The following is an 8,994-nucleotide window of genomic DNA, read 5'->3' as shown; positions in this document are numbered from 1 at the left end:
TATTTTGTATGATCTGTTCATTATTGAAAATTGTATGCTGAAGTTACCACCTTTTGTTGTGTTGGACTCTGTCTCTCCCTTATGATCTACTAAGGCTTCATTTTTTATAATTGGGTGCTCTGGTTTGTGATGCATGTATGTCTACATTTTTTTTTACTCTTGTTGAATTGATCCCTTTATAATTATGTAGTAACCTTCTTTGTATATATTTTTTAGCTTAAAGTCCATTTTACCTAAATATTCCTACTCCTACTTAGTGTTTCTTTTTGCATTAAACATGTTTTACATCCCTTTGCTTTTCCTACCCTTTGATCATGCACTCCCTCTGTATGTTGCTTTAATGCTCTGGTAGTTTACAACTCTGACTTAAGTTGAAATTCCAGCTTGTATTCAGCCTTAATGCCAGTCAATGGTCAGATATTGACAATTTTCAGGTGATTCTTAGGTAAATGCATGGTGCTATACATTTGCATGGCCTTCTGTGTTTACCCCAAAATGCAGATATTTTTCAAGAATTAAGCATCTTATATCCCCAATATATAGGGTTTTTTTTTTAAAGTATTAATGCTATCCCCTTTCCTCAATTGGTATGGATGCCTCAGGTAGCTGTGTTGTTAAACAATTACCACTGATTTTCTCTTTAAATGCTCTGGAGGCAGGAATTCCTTCACTGAGAGTCATGTCTAATATACAAGCCCTGTGAATGGTACTTTTTAAAGAGGTTTCCAGACAGGTCATATAGTCATATAGTAATAAGTTCTGGGATGGGACTATTTTGAAGGTGTGAGACTCCAGACTATTTGGGTCTTTACAAATGCTGCTAGAATGCTATTTTCACAACTCTAATTCTGAGACTGTTTATTTTTGAGCTGCTGTAGGGCTGGCAAGAAAGGGATGGGAGTAATGCAATTTTTTTTCCACATCAGTAGAATCTATTTAATATCTTTAATAATTCTATTATTTGTAAAGTCTTGCAAAGGGGCACCATGATTCTATAGTTTATTGCAAACATGTATTTTTTAAAAAAGTCAGACCTAGTATTGAAGCTGTAAGACAAGTTTTTAATTATTGATACTATAGTGTAACTAAAGCACAATGAAAAACACCTTATTTAAATAAAAAGAGTATATCTTATTGGCCAATAAATTCAACCAATTTTTTCTCTCTCCATATGTATATCCAATGGTGATATCTTACAAGCTAGTTTCTAAACATATTTAAATATTTAAAAATTGACAAAATCTATGTTTTTATCCACAATACTATTATTCACATACCACATAGGTCGTTTCATAGCAGATACTAGTTTGCTAAAATTCAGAAGGAAAAATGCTAAGTTATGAATCTGGTGTTGGCCAGCTAGTTGTTCCTCCTTTTTCTGGAGATTCTGGTGCTATGTACCATTGAGAGATCACCCTGTTGCCTCCATATCCCTTCTCAAAGTTGGATCCACTATTAGGGTAGAACATTCACGTCTGTAAGATGCAAGGCCTATCAAAAACTCTCCCACAAATCCACTGGATATCTCTACGTTCTGTTTGATAAATTCTGTTGGTTCTTCAATCATTTTGTTGTTTTCAGGTGCTGCTTTATTTGCTCATTTCTTAATCTTTTTGCTTTGTTCATATCTTTCTCAACTCTTCCAGTCAATGCGCACAAAGCTACTGTGACTAGGGATCTGAAGGAGAAGAAAGCGTCCTCCCACTGCAATTGCTATAAGTTTTCCACCCTTCTGGAACAGAAATCCTGCACACCAGCCAGTCATACCACCCATTTATAATCTGGGTAGCTACTGAGTGTTTTTCTACCATAGGACCAGAACTGTGGCCAAATACTCGATTTCACCTGTTGTGTCTTCTTGCATACTCAGTTAAATCTAACACTTTGTAAGAGTCATCATCACTTTCTTATTCTTGGGGCGTGGGGTAGGGTGGGGAGAGATGGTGGAGGGGTCAGTTCTGGAATGCCATGATACCAGTAGCAGCAAGTTCTTTGAGTAGTGCAATTTAAAACTCTACAAATCTGTTCTTACTGAGATTTAGGCATTTGTCTTGAATAATACTCCTGGGATTGTTACTAGCCTTTGTTAAATTTTCAAATTTCAAGAAATATTGCTTTTGGCATCATTTCAAAACCAGTATTCTCTTTGTTTTTACAGGGGTGCTGATATAGTAAGAGACCCTTATCAAATCATTTTGGATGTGCTTATTTTAACACAGGTTTTTAAAAACCTATTATATGTACTAAGTTCTAAGCTAGGCACCAGGAATATGGTATAAACCAAACAACAACCCTATCCCTATTTCCAAATATTTGTCAAATTAAATCAAATTGCCTTGCCTTATTGTAAAACATATCTGAGAAAAACAGCTTATAGAAAAGAAGATTTATTGTGATTCATGATTGGGGACAAAGAAGACCTTCCCAGGCATACCACCCAATGACCTACTTCCTTCAACTAGGACCCACCTCCTACAGTTTCCACCGCCTCCCAATAATACCATTAGCTATGATCTCATTAATAGATTAGTCCATTGATTAAGTCACAACTCTCATGACCTAAATACTTCCCAAGAGTCTACCTCTGAATATCCCTGCATTACAGACCAAAACTTCAACATCTGAGCCTTTTGAAGACATGCCAGAGATAAACTGTAACAGCTATCATGCTCAATATTGAGGTTATTTATTTTTCTTGAATCTGCAGGAGAAAGAGATATAGTCGGAAGAAAAACAAATAAGACATCTGTTTCAGTGTGTCTTGTTTTTTGTAAAATTTTTCCATTCCAAAGACATATGACTCCCTGTCCCCCATGGGACCCATGAAGCTATGCAGTATTCACTTAGTGTCTATTTGATGTCAGAAATATATCTTTATTTACCATTTATCAGTCATGACTAGAACACTGTCTAGCAAGTAGGAGAAAATGAATAAAAGTTTATTGAATTAATTTTAAAACTAGACATTCAATGGAAAACAAGAGGCAAAGAAGGAGCAATGGAACTTGTAACCTGATTCCTAAAAATTCAATAAAGAAGTCAGGCAGTGACACATGCTTATAATCCCAGCTACTCAGGAGGCTGAACCAGTAGGATCACAATTTTGTGGTCCTTCTGAGCAATTAACAAGAACCTCTTTCAAAATAAAAAATTAAAAGGGGTGGGAAATCGCATAATAGATCCTGAAGTGTTATCATGTTAGCAAACCTTTTTGCTTTGAGGATCCTTGAATGGTAGCAGGTGCAGTAACATAGAAGGGTACCAAGCTGTCTGATCCCGGTCAGAGCTTGACTAAGAAGTGAATTTTAGGGTAAAAATTAATTAGAAAAATTACCTCTGCAATAAATTAGTAAACCACTAAACACCATTGAAAATCAGTCTGTTTCATTTTATGTCACACAGATTAGAAATGCATTCTATCATGTCATTTTCCTAAAAATGTTAAATGAGTCATCTCACTCTTGTCTCACTTTATTTAGCTCAGTCAGAAGTCTTACATCCTTTTTCATTTACATGTGCTTTTTGGAGGAATGGGAAATACACTTTTAAAATGTCAGGTTTAATAAAATTCCATATAAGTTATGCATATACTTATCAGTTTTGTAGTTGTTCCTCAATTGGTTGGGAATTGAAGGAGAAAAATGAACTAATATCTTATTATGCGATCATTACCAAGTTATTTTCTTCCAACTTTAAGAGATTATAAACATATCAATTTCCCTTTCCTCTTTTGCATTTTGTCTCTTAAAGGTAGCATATCTTTATAACTGGTACCGTGAAAGAGCCATTTGCCTCCTGGGGCTCCTGCATCTATCGTTCATAAAGGCAATGCTAAGTGATGAATGCACTCATCACATTCAAGAGGAGATATAGATTTAAGTCATGCATTTCCACAGAGGAGGACTCCAAGTGCATTTATAATTTACATAAAACTCCCCTTTGATTTTCTTTGAACCATCAAATAACATAAAGATGTTTTGCCAGATAAAATTAGTCATACTCGAAAGCAACACAATTCCAAATAAGTTGAAATGTTTGATTTGTACTCTACTATGTGTAAAGCAGGAGTCTGTACAGTAGGTCAAAGAGAAGGGGAAGGACAGTTTTACCATGAGGTGCTAACAGAAGAATTAACTTGATGATTGAAGAAAACTATGTTTGGAAATAGAAAATTTTAGTTTTGAATTATGCAACTAAGTTGATATAGTTTGCAAGTCATCTCTTGGTACTGGATTTCAATAGTTTATTTGTAAAATTTCAGTATCTGATGGAGGAATAATTAAAGGTTATTTTTGTTTTTATCTTCAATTAGTTTTTTATTTTTATTTGGAATCTTGGTTTAGAGATTTCAGATTTATATGTAAATAATATCAGTCTTGTTTTGAGTTTTTATTTTATGAATATTCTGGAGACCAGGACATGAGGGTTTTTATTTCCAAATTTTGTGAATGAGTGAGTTATCTAATAAATATTAATAATACTCAAAATGATAATAATAAGCAAAAATCATGAAGTTGAACAAAAACAAAGCAAAACAAAAAATAAACATTCAAGTTACAAAAGTATGATTCCTTGAGCGTAACACTGAAGAATGTACAACTATATGGAGAGCTGTATGCATGTTCCTCAAAATATTAAAAACAGAACTATCATATGTTCTGAAATGATGGGATTGCTGATATGAACATATCACCTGTGGGGATGTATGCAGAAGAAAGAACTGAATGAAGTCAAGCTCTCAAGGAAAGATCAGCACTACCATGTCCATTGCAGCTTTGTTCATAACAGCTGAGATATGGTAACAATGAAAAAGTTCATTGACAGATATGTAAATAAAGAAAATGTGATATATACATGCAGTGGAAAAGAATTCAGTCCTAAAAAATAAGAAAATGTTACCTTTTGTAATAACATGGATAAACCTAGGGGACATTAAGTGAAATAAACTAGTTACAAACAAATGCTATATAATTCTACTCATATCAGGTTTATAAAATAGGCTAATTCAGAAATGGAGTGGTGGTTTCCATTGGTTGTGAAGGGGAAGAATTATAGAGAATTGATGTTCAATGGCTATGAAGATTTAGTTATACAAGATGAATAAGTTCTAAAAGTCTGCAGTACAAGATAATGCCTATAGGTCATAATAGGTATGTGTACTTAAAACATTGTTAACTTTGTTAGATCTAATGTCAAATGTTCTTAAGACACACACACACACACACACACACACACACAAAATACATATACACCTAAGGACACAAGAAATATTATGGACGTGATCAATATATTTTTTTCCTTGAATGTGATGAGGGTATTATGAGTCAATGCATAAGTCCAAGCTCATCAAATAGTATACATTAAAGACATGCAGATATTTTAATATAGTCATATCTCAATAAAGATGAAAAAAGTGAACAAATTAAAAATTATACAAACAGATGAAAATGTAATATTTAGATATGTATTTATTTGTGGTATGAAGAGAAGAGAATGATGAGTAATAAACCAGAATAGTGTGCCAAGACACTAAAACAGTCAGAGTCACTCCAGATGAAATGGCCTGGCACTAAATAACCACGCAGACACAGAAAGTACCTTTTCCTTGGGGTTCAGTGATGGCTCCTCTGCCTCAACTCCCACAAGGGAGGCAAGAGAGGCAGGCAAAAAGAGAAAGAGAGAGAGAAGCACATCTGAAACACTATTTACTGGGGAGAAAGACATTTAAGAAAGTTCAACCCAAATAAGACAAAGGATTGGGTTTCAGGGGGTTGCTTGGTGATGTCTTATGGTCAGCAGATTGACTGACATCTTAGAAAGCCACTCCCATTTCAGGTGCTATGTGGGATCATAGGCAGAACAAGCGAGGCATACAGCCCAGTCAGGGCAGCAACCTCAGTGCAGTCCCCTCAGGTACTCAAATGTGCATAGCTCACACACACAGCTCATGACTGGCTCGCAACAGTAGTGGTTACCTCTAGAGGAAGAACAAGTGATGAAAGAACATATGGGTTTCAAAGATTCTGTTGTGTGCTCTTTCTTAAACTGGATTGTGAATATGTGGTGTTATATTATTATTGTTATTACTATTATCGAAGTCTTACATTTTCACTATATGTTAGAAGTATTTCATTAGAAAACCCTTAGAAACAACATTTGCTGGTGGTAAGGGAAATTACTGCAACCATTTTATAAGCAATTGAACCATATTTAGTTGAAAATATGCATAATTGATAAAACAGCATGTAAAGGTGTAGTAATTTAAATTAGGGTCATTCTTGTCCCCAAGGAGACATTTGGTAATATCTGAAGACATTTTTCTTTGTCACAAAATGGAGGCTACGACCAGCCTCTGGTGAGTAGAAGCCACAGAATCTACTAAATATTCTACAAGGCCTGGGTCAGTCTCCATCCCTGCTTCTCTAATGCCAAAAAATAAGGAATTTTCTCACTCAAAATATTTATAATGCTGAGGTTGAGAATCCCTGTCCAGAAGAAACTCACATCAATATGTACAAGGAGGCATAAATAACAAAGCTCTTTGCAACATTTTTGTAATAATGAAGTTGATTTAAGTAATCCAAATGTCTACCAATTTTAAACTACACAAGCAAGTTTGGTATATAAATCAATGGACCTGTAAAATAATAAAAATGATTAAGCTAGAGCTAGTGTATCTAAGTGGACACTTCTTTTGTTGAATTAAAATGCATAGAAGAATATATATGAAGCAATTTCTACAAAGATACAAAGTTTAAAAACATGAGCGACAAAAATTTAGTTATAATAATGCAAAATATGCCTGGTAATAATAACTAATGAATTAAATCAATGATCAGTTCTTGGAGGATAAAGGGGAAAAGGGTAGGGAGAGAAGGAGGGAAGAGGGTTAATGAGTAAAGTTCAGTTCTACCTGTAACAATAATTCTTATTGATAGAAATACTGCAAAATATGGAAGGTTGACAATTTTCCTTCTAGTGAAATTTTTCTATAGCATCTTTAAAAGTATCATAATCTAAGTTATATGCATTAATGAAGTTTTCTATGAAGGAAATTTCTGAATTTAAGAATACTATATTTCAATACCAACATTTCCTTTCAACTTACATCAAGATATCTGAAATCTGCTTCTTAAAAATAATACCCAATTTTATTCAACTTCATCAGACAAAATTATGAAAAGATCAAGAAATTGACATTTCTGTTTACTAATCTAAATGACTTTGTGCTATATGCCAGACATATATTCTTTAACATATTGATTTCTATGCTTTTCTCACTATCTGTCCAATTTGCTTCTTCCTAGAACAGTCATCCCCTTGACACTTAGGCTTTGGTTGAAAAAATACTTCTCAAAAATAGAATATAGAATAACCTTTTTGTCAATTCTCATCTTTTTATTTTCCAAGTTAGTACATGAGAAATCTGAAGATCATAAAGTTTTCTGTTCTCCTAATTATTATTAATTTAATGTAATATCAAACACAACTCCAAATGATTGTTTTAAGAACTCTATAAATTTCATTGCATGATTATACCATAAAAATGACTTTAGATTTTGGTCTGGAATATCACACATTATAATAATTTATAATAACAATAACTGATAAGACTTTCTCTTTAAACTATGTTGTTTTTTTGTTTCCAAATATATTCTGGACATGTTTAATACTACTACCATGTGAAATAGGGTGTCTAATGTAAGAGAAAAATTTTCTGTGATCCTTTACCAGACTATTCTAGCCAGAGTGTCAGGTTCTCACCAACCTCCCTTCTCCTTGAGGACTTTGAGTGACAAGATCTGTCTTTGCCTCTGCTTAGGGAGGTGGATTCCTGAAGTACTTATTGGTTCAGGTTTTAATGGACTTTTCTCCAGCTAGGTGACTCCTCAGCCACCACCGCTTCATCCTTTGGTCAGGAATACTCCAAATTTCAGCTTTCTAAGCTTTCAGTACTACAATTTTTTTTTCTATCCTGATTACCTTTTATTACGTTGGCACTTGAAAAAATGTGGTGTCATACAAGAAAACTCAATTTTCTTCCCAGTCATCTTTAGTCAACTAACTACTCTTCCTTACTTAGAAGAAAGAAAGAAAGAAAGAAAGAAAGAAAGAAAGAAAGAAAGAAAGAAAGACTTATTCTCTGGAAAGACTACACCAGAGGAATTTTGACTCCTGTAAACAAGGACAGAGATGTCAGTGGTACCATGTTAAATACAAGAATTAACTCCACATACAAAGCAGAGAGAAGCATGTCTGTCTTTTCCATCTGTTTCTAGAGTTTTGGAAACCAAATTCAAACCACTGGGCAGAATTCTATCTCAGAGCAGATGAACTATTTAAAAAGAAATAGGCTACTTGCATGCTCACTTGACGGTGAAGTCATGCTAAACCACGGAAGGCTCATATTCTGTCTCACCCTTACTTACTAATAGAAAGCCAAGGTTTACTGAATAATTATGAAAAGCAACTAAAATAAATGTTATTAATAAAAGAGTAATAGTTGGAAAATATATAAATTATATTTTCTCCAAATAGAAAAAAAAGTCGTGAAATAATAGACAATGCAGATGCAGAAGCAAAACAGAAACTAAACTCTGTAATTAATATTCCCTTATCTGTAATCATACAAAGTATAAGTAGAATAGCATGTAAATTCAGAAGAAATTATTTAATATAAAATTAAGAAAATCTTCCAGAAAGTAGAATACAAGACACATAAAAACATTACAAGATAAGTATAAAAACATTTCTAGAAATTCAGAATCCATAATAAGGGTTTAAAGGAAAGATAATACAGAGGATGTAAAATTACCAAAGAAATAATATAAAATAACACTTTGAAGTATGGGTATGATATTCCATGTTGTAAGAACTGAATAATTGTTCAGCAGAGTAGACTAAAGATAATTTTCAGTAGACTAGAAATTTAAAAGTACTGACTATGAGGAGAGTATTCTAAGAAGTTCTACATGGGTAAAAGAAAACAGAAAC

At 33.6% G+C, this 8,994-nt stretch overlaps 1 pseudogene; it reads right to left on the bottom strand.

The window, feature by feature from the left end:
• Positions 1-1,411: 1,411 nt before the first annotated feature.
• On the bottom strand, positions 1,412-1,916 carry LOC124103740 (FUN14 domain-containing protein 1-like; annotated as a pseudogene).
• Positions 1,917-8,994: the final 7,078 nt, after the last annotated feature.

Source organism: Marmota monax, unplaced genomic scaffold, assembly GCF_021218885.2.
Source record: "Marmota monax isolate L192 unplaced genomic scaffold, Marmota_monax_Labrador192_F-V1.1 WCK01_AAM20220418_F8-fsc00006, whole genome shotgun sequence".
NCBI lineage: Eukaryota > Metazoa > Chordata > Mammalia > Rodentia > Sciuridae > Marmota > Marmota monax.
Note: the sequence above shows the minus strand (reverse complement) of the source record. Positions and strands in the feature narration are given on the sequence as shown.